The sequence below is a fragment of the Natator depressus genome, chromosome 1, assembly GCF_965152275.1.
Source record: "Natator depressus isolate rNatDep1 chromosome 1, rNatDep2.hap1, whole genome shotgun sequence".
Classification (NCBI taxonomy): Eukaryota; Metazoa; Chordata; order Testudines; family Cheloniidae; genus Natator; species Natator depressus.
The window spans coordinates 103,015,320-103,028,024 of NC_134234.1; the positions used below are offsets into that span (position 1 = coordinate 103,015,320).

Sequence of the window (12,705 nt, forward strand, 5' to 3'; positions counted from 1 at the left end):
CACAATGCCTAACTTTTAGGTAAAACATCACAGGAGTGACACTGTGATTCACAAAGCCTGAGTTAGGACTCTAGGCTCCCTATACAATGAATAGGGAGAGATAGGCCTTTAGAGAATTATACCTGCATTCAAATCCAGCCGTCCCATTCAGGACATATAAAATAACCATGTTTTATCCCTTATCTGCTAAAAATATTGGGCTGTATTCTCTTCTCAGTTACAGCAGTTTAATGAGAAGCAATTCCATTGAGATTACTCTGTTATAAAACCAATGAGAAAAGAACCGGGCCCTTTTCCTATTCCTTGAAAATATTCATCCATTACGGTGTGAAAAATCTGAGTCTTCCTAGAACTTGCTAACCCAGTAACTTTATAAATATATGCCACACATCCAAGGTAGAATGAAAAATACATGCTTTCTTGCTTGCTTTTTTTTTTCATACTAAACACTCTCAATTTTCTTGTCAAGAATGATCAAACCAGGAGATTGCTTAGAACAGTGAAATAATAATCAATAGAATAATTCTTAAGGTAGACTGGCATCCTGACTACAGAAGATGAAATTAAATGAGATCAGAGAGTATAACGTTCTCTTATTTGGTAGCTGCAGCAGTTTAACTTTCTTATATGTTATATAATGGTTAAGTAAGCTAAGGCTGGCATAAACTGGTATGACAAACTTTGGAGCAGGGATTGTTGATTTTCTTTCATGGGTTGGATTGAAAAGATCACAGCTGGCCACTTCCCCACCCATTCATGTTTGAATAATAACAGTTCTGTTCCATTCTCCTGCCCACCTCCTTCTCCAAATTCCCAAGAGAAAATATGGGTCTTTACCCTCTACTCTGGCAGGGCAAATTTTCATTTTTCTCCATGTTATTATCTTTAATAAAATGTGCATACATGTGGAGAGAAAGGAAGTGTATTCTTTTCTTATAAAAGACTTTCTTGAACTCTGTCTAGCATATGCACAGTAGTACACAAAATATTACGTACATGCATCTAAACTGATTTTTTCAGTTCAGTGGACAAACAGAAAAATTGAAGGACAAATAAAGTTTTTAGTAGCACAAAACATTTTGTTTGATCCAAAAGGAAATGTTTTGTCTTGTTTTTAAGATTTTCTTTTTTAATAAAGTGATAGTAAAATAAAAAAAACGTGATTTTGAATTGAAAAATGAAAATGTTTAGATGTTTTCTATTTTTTAAAATAATTCAGCAAATTAGACACAAATATACAAAATATTTCAGTTGACCCAAATATGTATTTTTGAGCACCAAAAGAAAAGAAAAATTTCTTTCATCTCTAATGATATTTTATTATGTTCCTTGAAAAATAGTATGTGAGCATATAATTAAAGACTGTGGGGCCAATTCCTGACTATGCAATGGTCCCAAGTGGCAAAGGATTTCATGGAAAATCCTCAGTGGTATCAAGCCAGCATAGATGGCTGTTTGCCACCCTTTCCTATTCATGGAAAATCCTCAGTGGTATCAAGCCAGCATAGATGGCTGTTTGCCACCCTTTTTTCAGCCTCCTCAGTTTTTGAGTATCCTGGGGGTGCAAAGACGTGTGGCCACAGTGTGCTGTATTCTGACAATTACCAGGTGGCGGAATGGTCCCCTACTACTTAGGTCAGCCTGGAGTCTGTTTTAAATTATGCTGTGGGCCAAACTGGCCTCAGGAGTCTTAGAAATCAGGGGAGCACAAATGTTTAGGGACAAACCAGCACTGCTTCAGATAGAGCCAGCTGGAGGAAAACAATTCTGTTTTCACAACGCTGTTCAAGGTTTCAAAATGTGTGTTTTCAAAATGAAAAGGGCAGGTTTTTGATTCGGGTTGCTCTCTAACTCTGTCATCAGAAGTGACCAGAGAGCCCTGGAACTCAGGGCAGGTCTACACTTAAATAGCTGCACCCGTGCCACTGCGCTTTAGTGAACATGCTACTATGCTGCCAGGAGAGCTCCCATCAGTGTAGTGAAGCCACCTCCATGAGAGATGGTAGCTATGTCAACGGGAGAAGCTCTACCATTGACATAGCACTTTCTACACTGGGGGTTAAGTCAGTGTAACTACGTCGCTCGGGGTGTGGATTTTTCACACTCCCTGAGTGACCTAGTTATACCAATAAAAGGAGGACTTGTGGTACCTTAGAGACTAACAAATTTATTTGAGCATAAGCTTTCGTGAGCTACAGCTCACTTCATCGGATGCATTCAGTGGAAATTCATGCATCCGATGAAGTGAGCTGTAGCTCACGAAAGCTTATGCTCAGACAAATTTGTTAGTCTCTAAGGTGCCACAAGTCCTCCTTTTCTTTTTACAGATACAGACTAACACGGCTGCTACTCTGAAACCTATCGTTATACCAATGTAAGTTTGTAGTGTAGACCTGGCCTCAGAAACCTTCCCATTCAAAATGCTGAAACCAATATGTCTGCATGAAATGTTTCATTTTCAACGAAGCACCGTATTTCACCAAAAATGTTCCAACCAGCTACACTACTACTGTGAATCTCCTCTTTGTGTGTCAGCAAAATAGTGGATAAAGGAGAATAGGTTGATATAATTTCTTTAGACTTTCATCTTCCATAAGCCGCATCCCAAGAGTCTGTTAAGAAAACTTTGCCCCCCATATTGCAGTCAGATCCCTTCAGCTCATGTGGAGCCCCAGTGAAGTCAGGGCAGAAAGTCAGTGAGATGCAGAGATCAGCTTGCCTGGATCTGACTGGAAGACTGGGGTCTTGGTATCCAGGCAATGCAATTTCTGTTTGTAGCTGAATTGCAGAGCTACATTTGTAGTAAAAGGAATGTGTCATGTAAGGAAGTCACATGATATCTGAGGTTTCTGCCTGGAGACTGCTGATGTCTTTAGGGTTTACATCCTTCTTTTATAAAGTTAGTATTGGTGGGGTTAGGGGACTTCACTATCTTATAATGTAATGTTCTGAATGAGTATTAATGATTTGGAAAATGAAATGAGCACTAAGATGGCAACATTTACAAATGACATAAAATTAATTTAGGTTAGTTAGGATTAGAGAAGACTGGGAGGAATCTTGGAAGGACTTAACTAAATTATGTGATTGAACAGCACCATACAGATAAAGTTTGATGCTGACAGTGTGAACTATTCATGCACATTGCTAGGTTTTAAATTAACTATGACCAGCCAGAAAAAGACCCAAGCATCATTGTGACTAACTGTCAGGGGAAAAAACAAAACAAAAAACCCGCACAATCAAACAAAATTAGGATGCATAAAGAATGGAATAGAACAGAATAATTAAAAGATTATAATGCCATTGTATAAATCAATAATATGCCCTTAATTTGAATAGTGAGTTCAGTTCTGATTGTCCTATTTCAAAACAGATCTTACAAAATTAGGAGTTCAGAGAGAGAAGACAAAAAAGATAGAGGCAAAGGAAAACTTCAGTACGAGGAGAGGCTGAAAACACTGTTATTAGTTTGGAGAGGAGAATCCATCATGACCCTAGGGAAATTGTTCCAGTGGTTATTCCCACTGTTAAAAAAATCATGCTTTATTTCCAGTCTGAATTTGTCTAGCTTCAGCTTCTAGCCATTGGCTTGTGTTATATCTTCCTCTGGTAGATGGATGAGCCCATTATTAAATATTTGTTCCCCATTTAGGTCCTTATAGACTACAATTAAGTTAACTCTTAAGCTTCTCTTTGTTGAGCTTAATAGCTCGTGCTCCTTTAGTCTATCACTGTAAGGCATGTGTTCTAATCCTTTAAGCATTCTCGTGGCTCTTCTCTGAACTCTCTCCAATTTATCAACATCGTTCGTGAATTGTGAATGTCAGAACGGGACACAATATTTCAGCAGCAGTCACTACAGTGCCAAATACAGAGGTAAAATAACCACTCTACTCCTGCTCATCATTCCCTTGTTTATGCATCCAAGGATCACATTAGTCCCTTTGGGCACAGCATCACACTGGGAGCTCATGTTCAGCTGATTATCCACCCCCTGCAAATATTTTTTAAGTCTCTGCTTTCCAGGATAGAGTCTCTTATCCTGTAAGTATGGCCTACAATACATTCTTTGTTCCTAGATGTGTACATTTAAATTTAGCCATATTAAAACACATATTGTTTGCTTGTTCCCAGCTTACCAAGTGATCCAGATCACTCTGTATCAGTGTCCTGTCCTCTTCATTATCTACCCCCATTTTAGTGTCATCTATAACCTTTGTAACTGATGATTTTATGTTTTCTTCTTAGTAATTAATAAAAATGTTAAATAGGATGGGGCCAAGAACGGACATGTGGTACCCCACTAAAAACACATTCACTCAATACTGATTCCCCATTTACAATTACATTTTTAGACCTATCAGTTAGCCAGATTTTAATAGCTGGGTTAATTTTATATCTTTCTAGTACAAAGTCAAATGCTTTATAGAAGTCTAAGTATATTACATCAACACTATTACCTTTATCAACCAAACTTGTAATCGTATAAAAAAATCAAGTTAATTCGATAGGATCTTTGTTCCATAAACCCCTGTTGATTGATATTAATTATATTATTTTCCTTTAATTCTTTATTGAGTTCTGTATCTGCCATTCCATTATCTAGCACAGGACCGATGTCATACTGACAGGCCTATAATTAGCAGAGTCATTCTGTCTACTGTTTTTACATATTAACATAACATTAGTTTTCTTTCAGACTTTCTTTCAGAACTTCCTCTATGAAAATCAACATTAACGGTCCAAATAGTTCCTTAGCCATCTCTTTAAAAACTCTTGGGAGCAAGTTATCTGGATTCAACACAGTAAATGGTAAATGGTGAGCAAGATCAAGAGATGGCTTCTTGAGCTGGGGACTAACAACTGCACTTTCAAGAGCCAGTGACTTCCTGCCTTCTCAAAGACAGACACTGAAAATCTCTACCAAGATGTACCCAATAATTGAGACACTCACTTTGGTGTTTTGAATGTATTGAAATTGTAAACTGTGAATTTAAATGTCCAGGAGGGGTTTCTGGTCCTGTTTGCAGGCTAGGGGGCTCTGTAGGGAAGCATGTGACCTGGGCCTACCAGCAATCAGTTCAGCCAGCTTAGAGTAAAGTGGGGTGAGTTGTATCTTTCTGTTTTAGGAAGCAGGCAGCTCTGTCTCTCTGTGTTATGGGGTTCTTATTGTGTTATTATTCTGAATTATAAGAAATACAGTGGTGTTACGCTGCAACCTTCCTGCAAGAGTATATATGTTTTTATCCTAACTCCTTTGTTTGCATGCTGTGAAACATAGCACTCATCCCCCACTCCTGTCCCTTTACATTAGGCAGAAGGGCCAGAGTGGTGTAAAGGGGTCTTAGAAGCAGAATGATTCCCCAGGAACAGGATCTGAGGAAGACAATTGTTAGGGGGACATGCTGGGGGGCTGGAGGGGTGTGTCTGAGATGGGGGCAACATCAGATCTGTAGTTATTTCGGCAGGACTATGACCTACTGGTCAACACTAGGAGTTAATATTTAGACAGGAACCCAGTGCTAAGTTAGGCCAGCCCCAGGAGTAGCCCAAGATCTAGAGTATGCAAAAGTATCTTAAAGCCACCTTAGCCCACCTCCGTAGGCTTTTAGAAGCATGCCCATAATCTCACCTAGTGTGTCTCTGAAAGATTTCACTAGGCGTGGAGGATATGGTTCCAGTTCTCAGTTCCCTCAACACAAAACCTCTTTAGTATTTGCATAATCAGAGGTTGTTTTCATGGAAATGATTGTGATGTTACAAATCCAGCATTTTGATTTTACTGCATGATCAAGGAGGAGGAACAGTTGGGTTGAGAGATAAATTTTTGTTTAAACAACAGTCTTTGATAATTAGCAAAAAATGGCAAGGGAAATCATCATCTTAAACTTGATATATTTGAGCGTACTCCCCAGTGTGAAAGCCTCTTTTTAATGTGGCACTGTTGATCTCACTTGCTCTTTGCATTCTTTTCCCATGCATTTCTTGAACAGCAGTTATTATAGAAGGACAAGACGTGTATCTTTACCTAGGGACTCATATCTTCAGCGGCATGGAGAAACAGGTGCTTTCCTCTTGCTTATTGCCATTTGGAAGGCTTTCAATTGATAAAGCCTTTTTTAAAAAAATACATTGAGACTGCTTGCCAGTGTCATATCAAAACTGGTATAGTTAGTCATATTTTTATTGCCAAGAATATTTAGTTTTTTGAAAGCATTTGTTGGACCATCCTATCACTGCTGCCAGTCTGGCTTTTTCCAGCTGTACAATCGACACCTCTTGCCAATCACTGTGGAGAGTGAACTGGAGCTATTTAGTTTCTTTCCTTGAAAAAACTTCTGACTGTGTATGCTTTCTGTCTGAAAGACATAAGCTATAATTTATGAAGGAATCCATCTTACTTGTCCCACAAAGCCAACATTCCTCTTTCATTTAACTAGAGCGTTTTGCCAGCTGATCCACCTTTACTTGCTGCTTACCTTCAATACCTGAGACTGTTCTTTCAGAAAGGAAAAATAGCCTTGTGTTCAGATGCTGGACTAGCATTCAGGCACTCTAGGTTCAGTTCCCACTTCCACAGACTTGGTGAGTGTCTTAACCTCAACTGTAAAATGAGGATAATAACAATTACTTGGTCTAACTTGTGTTATTTATCCTTCAGGGAATGAACAGTTTCTAGTTATGGGCATGTAGTACAATGAGGCTTCCAAGTGTTACTGTAATATAAAATAGTAATAATATCCCCCATAGCTAAGAACATTTCAGGCAACAATTGTCTATCAGGTACAAATGGTTAAGGAAATAAATAGAATTGCACCTTCGGTAAAGAAGGATCAGGAAAAAAGGGGTACATTTGTGTCAGAGCTAAAGTAGTGTAGCTCACATTGATTTGGCATTTAATGTATGCAAACAATTGTAACTTACAAGAGAAGAGGAGTTATAACCGAAAAAGCAGTGAGGAGTGAAAACACATAGGGGAAGCTGCTCTACCCTATACCTCCTTTTGGCTGCTTTTCCCAATTCAGAAGCAGCATATAAATTACATTCCTGCTATATATCTACAGAATGCCAAATTGATGCAAGTTGCACCTTGCACCTATTTTCTAACTCCTTTCCATCCAAGGTGGAATGTACCCCATCATTGATATGTCTGTTGAATTTGTCTTTTTAGTGTGTCTTTGAAGGAAAAAATCACATACAATCTGTGCTATATGAAGTATATGAAAATATATAATGAAGACCCACAGTAATTAAGCTCAAAGCAGTTTAATTGAATTATATTGACATTATAATGTTCATATTCTAATGAGGTAATTAGTAGCAGCTATTATAAGTTTAATTAGCCAAATATAGATGTCTTATATGTAAAGGTTTCTTTAAAGTACTTTAAAAGTGTTATTCAGGAATATTTTGATATTTTAGGATCCACAGAATTGTTTAATTGCAGGGATTTTTTTTTTCATTTGAAGCTCTACTTGTAAGTACAAGTCCTAGCATTGATCAAAAAAGCTATGGGATAGGTCCATCATAATGGCGGATAGGTCCCTCAATGGCTAGTAACCAAGCTGGTTAGGGATACAACTGTATTTTCTGTGTGTCCTTAAACCTCTGTCTGCCAGAAGCTGGGACTGGACAACAGAGGATGGATCACTCAATACTTGCCTAGTTCTGTTCATTCCTTTTGAAGTATCTGGTTCTGGCCACTGTCAGAAGACAGGATACTGGGCTAGATGGACTATTGGTCTGACCTAGTATGGTCGTTCTTATGAGAATCATCTGGTCTTCTTTGACTTTTGATTTGCCTGGAAATTAGAATGTAATTGCATATTAACTAATTTAAAATTAATCTACATATTATGAAGGGATTTATATCCCAAATGAAACCAAACTTGGCACAATTTACGATGCATCTTTTCTATCTACCTTACTGTATAGTCACTCAATATTTCCTCATGTAAATTACAATATAGACTTATTTAGGTCTTTTAATAAGGTTCTCCTTCAGACTTCTCACTCATGGAAGATATTGCACTCATTAGTGACTTGTCAGGCACCAGGATTGGGTTTCCTTTTCTTGTCATCATAAAATCCATCCCTCTATCAAGGAGAAATAGGCAAAAGCAGGAGTGTTTTTTCTGTCTCTGTTTTCCAGTGATAGCCAAATCAAAATGAAAGCCAGTGGTGCAGATCAGCACCCCATTATGTGACCTCCCAAAATGTGAGGAGGGTTGGATAAATGGGTCCAGTTTTGGCCAATATATAGTATTGCTCCCTCAATCTGCATACTCAACACCCATTGACATCAATAGATATTGCACATGCAGACTGACAGCACGTCATGATATCCACTGTGTATCTTGTCAGTGGACCTCTGCAAAATATTTGTGATGAACCCTTCAAAATAACATAAAGTTGCCTAGTTGCAGATCCACCAATGAAAGTGACCAAATGTTTTCATCATATTTGCTGTTACTGTTTTCCAGACATAGTAAAAAGATGGTCTTTGCTGTAAGATTCGCTCCAAACCCATGAATTTCAGTCAAGGGTTTCAATATAAAACTAATGAAATTCACCGATTTTTATGACAAAAATTGCTAATTTTGTCTTAGTTTTCCATAAATCCATAAAAGGAAATGCAGTAGTGTGCAAACTGAATCTGTTGGAAAGGTTTGACAAAACACATGCACACTGAAACTGGTGGGTGATTGTGGTTAATGGTGCTTAGATCCATCAAAATGTCAGACTGTGCCAAAAACATTTCCCCCCAACAGAATCTGACCACATCACCTCCCCTACAATAGACTCCTTCCCATAAAGGAAGACTCCGTCCCCCAGGAAGACTCTTGTCTGCCTTATGCTCTTGAATTCTTGATTTTTCTTCCAGGTTAGACAGCTTGGCTCACCCAAGCAGGCAGCTGGCCAACATCAATCAGCTGTACCTCACGCAACCACCTGCTACTCTACCACAGACTCACAGCTCCATCTGGGCCCCCTGTGACCATGTGGCACAAAGCCCAAGAATCTTGATTTGATCTACCCCAGAAGAGTCTGCTTGTCACCCAAGAGTATACAGAAGAAGCAGCAGGAGAGGATGAGGATATAGAAGAGCTTCAGGAATCAGAAATGCTTTAATACTTACTTGCCAAAACATCAGTACATAGAATATAAAACAAAATGTGCCGTTAGGACTTGCATAGTTACATGAGATGATCAATAAAGGCGATTTTTTGTTACTAATAAGAATTTTCACTCAGACACGGCCCAAAGATGTTCTTTATGTTGATCATCCCAGAGCCCGCAATCATCATACTGCACAGAAAATCAACTAAAATAGAAAGCAAAAATGAATCAGAAATTGAATTAGCACAGCTATATTTCCATATCTCATTGTATTTTAAGTACATATTTTGATCAACTTTGATACAAGCAATCTTGATACTGTGAGTTCACAAACAAAATTTTAGATAAGGCTCCATTTTCAGGTTAACTGGGGATTTGAAATAATGGCACTGCACTTTTAGCTGAAAATACACCCATTAACACATATTAGCGCTCTTTACAAGGATTATGCAGTGTGACAAAGTTCATCCTCTACCTTGGTGGGTCTTGCGCTTATTGGCAAATTTGCTCACCTTGGAGCTTCACAGCAGCCCTCAGTTTGGCCGTTTTCGTGAACCCACAGTCCACGTCAACTCCTCCTGTGTCTGACGAGGAGTTGGGAGGTTTGGGGGAAACCTGGGCCCGCCCTCTACTCCGGGTTCCAGCCCAGGGCCTTGTGGAATGCAGCTGTCTAGAGTGCCTCCTGGAACAGCTGTGCAACAGCTACAACTCCCTGGGCTACTTCCCCATGGCCTCCTCCCAACACCTTCTTTATCCTCATAGGAGCTTCCTCCTGGTGTCTGATAATGCTTGTACTCCTCAGTCCTCCAACAGTCTGCGTTCTCACTCTCAGCTCCTAGTACCTCTTGCTCCCAGGTCCTTACATGCACACCACAAACTGAAGTGAGCTCCTTTTTAAACCCAGGTGCCCTGAGTATCCTGCCTTCATTGATTCTAGCAGCTTCTTGATTGGCTGCAGGTGTTCTAATCAGCCTGTCTTAATTGTCTTCAGAAGGCTCCTGATTGTTCTGGAACCTTCCCTGTTGGAGGACGGGACCGTCCCTAGCTTGCTCCCCAGCTATCTGCTTTCTTTTCTTTCCTAAAGCCCCCTGGACCGGATTTTTCTTACTTTTGGACCCTGCCTTAGTCCCCCCCCCCGGACCGGGCTGGACGCTTTGCTGATTTAGTTTGATTCTCCGCCGTTTTTTTTGCTTTTTCTTTTTTTGGATTGTTGACAATTCGCCATCTTGCAGTCAGCACTACCCCCCCCTCGCCTGCTTTCGGGCGCAGCTATTTGTCTCAGCTGAACCCCCGGAGGAGGGGGGGGAAGATTGCCGATTTTGCTGTTTGGAGGGGGAGTGAAAGCCCCCAGACCCAGCCGCTTTGCTGGCAGCTCGGACTATCTTTACAACATTCTTAGCATGCCGGAAGCCTTGGAACACAGCCAACACGGCCGGAGAAGAAGGATTTCAGAAGAAAGGAGACATAATTTAAAAAGCTATGAATCATCGTGAACGGGTTGTAAGACTGAGGGTTTTTTTTCTAATTCTACTCTTGTGGGGGGGAGTTTGACTGTGTTTTAATTGCATTTGTGGCGGCACAGGGGGTGTGGCAATAAGCTGCCCCCCTGATCCATCGGTGCCCGCTCCACCCCCCCCACCATTACTACAACTGTCACGACCCCCCCGCCGCTTCGTCCCTGCTGGCAATTTGCCATCCGCCTTCGGATCCAGCTGTTTGCTTTGAACTTTGCCTTTCGGACCGGACATAACAGCTGACCAAACGAGACTCTTTGGACAAACGTGCGTGGGTTTACACCCCCCCCCCCCGGATTGCTTAGCTTATAGCTTGCCCCTATTATTGGATTTCCCCCCCCCCCCGGTTCACCCCATTTGGTATTCCTCTCCCCTCCTGTAGCTTAGTAGGGAGGAGTGGTTATTTTGTTTTCCCCCTCCCCTTTTTCCTTCCGGTGTCTCTCCGTCCCTCCCTGCTTACAATGGCGGGGAATGAGGAAGGCCAGGCCCCTTTCAAAAATTTAGCTGTTTCTCCCCCACCCCCCCGCCCAACCCCCAATCTTGCCCCCCCCCACCACGATTGCCAAAAAACCTGCCACCGCCCCTGCTGGGGCACCGGCAGCAGGAGGCACCGGAGTGATTACTGCTGCTGCTATGCCCCCTCCCCCCTCAGGTTCTAGGAACCCTCTGCCAGCTGGCCGCAAAAGCCAGGACGGGCAGAAAAGAAAGGGCCCCGCCAAAACATCTGGGCCCTCCATGGCAGGGGCGGCCCCCACAGCCGTGGCCTCGTCATCGACCGCGGCGCCCCTCCCCGCAATTCCCTCCACCAGAGCTACATATGTCCCCCCCCCGGCCCCCAGGACGTATGCCCGGGCAGTGGCAGGCTCCCCCCTGCCTGCCGCCTCGTCATCTCGCCCACCCACTGCCTCCGCTACAATCACCAGCAGTCGGGGCCCTTTTTCCGCCCTGACCAGGAAGCACGGTGTCCGTTGCCTCCTGGTGCCCGCCTCGCCCCACGTGGAGACATACGTGCAGGCGTTGGCGAAGGTGGTAGGACCCACGGCTATTGTGGCGGCCTCCAAGATGTATGGGAAGGTCGTTTTTTTCTTAGCTACGGAGGCTGCCGCCCAAGAGGCGGTGGAGAGGGGCCTGGTGGTAGGGGGGGTGTTTGTCCCCCTAGAGCCGCTAGAAGACCTGGGTGTTCGCCTCGTCCTTACCTCCGTTCCCCCCTTTTTACCCAATGCTGCCCTGTTACCCGCTCTCTCCGCCCTGGGGAAGCTTACCTCTGTCATCAGCCCTCTCCCGTTGGGCTGCAAGGACCCCACCCTCCGTCACGTCCTTTCTTTCCGCCGGCAAGTGCAGCTTTTACCGCCGGCGGGGGTGCGTGACGGGGACGCGCTCGAGGGGTCCTTCTTAGTCCCCTACCAGGGAGCCCGCTATCGGGTCTTCTACTCCACCGGAGAGGCCCGGTGCTACCTCTGCCGCTCGGCCAGGCATGTCCGCAGAGACTGCCCTTTGGCTCGGAGGGGAGGGGCACCTGAGACCCCCGAGACCCGGCAGGATATCGGCCCCATTGTTGCCGACGCCCCTGGCTGCCCAGCACCTGAAACCAACCCTCCTCCTACTCAATCCACTGCTGCTCCCGCCCGGGCCCAGGAGACTCCTTCCCTACTACGCCCGGGCGAGCAAGGGAGTCCCACCCTTGCTACTACCACCTCAGTAGAGCCTATGGAGGAGGGTGCGACAAAGATATTATCGGGCATAGGAGAGGGCCCACCCCAAGGAGAACCCCCCCCTCCTCATGCTGCCTCACCGCTGCCCCCCCGAACCCCTGAACCATCACCTCCGCCCCCTGACACGATCCCTGCTAACCAGCCCCCGGACGACGCTATGGAGGACTGGAACTTAGTCCAGGGGAAACGGAGCAAGCGGAAGGCTCGAGCTCCGCTGCATCCATCCGACGCGGAAGCCCCCCGGAAGACCAGGAAGGGAGGCACTGACATTGAGCCCTCCGCTACGACCACGAGTGAGGTCCATCCGCTGGTGTCGGGAGGAGAAGACAGACTGGCTTTGGAGGGCAGAACTCCCC

General features: G+C 43.4%; 1 long non-coding RNA gene across 2 annotated transcripts in view; it reads right to left on the reverse strand.

Annotated features, from left to right (window-relative positions):
• Positions 1-7,717: 7,717 nt before the first annotated feature.
• LOC141982548 (uncharacterized) overlaps positions 7,718-12,705 on the reverse strand; it is a 76,319-nt gene continuing 71,331 nt past the window's right edge. For both annotated transcript variants that reach the window (XR_012638118.1, XR_012638117.1), the window contains one exon: positions 7,718-7,805. This is a non-coding gene — a long non-coding RNA (uncharacterized LOC141982548). The remainder of the gene's footprint in view (positions 7,806-12,705) is intronic.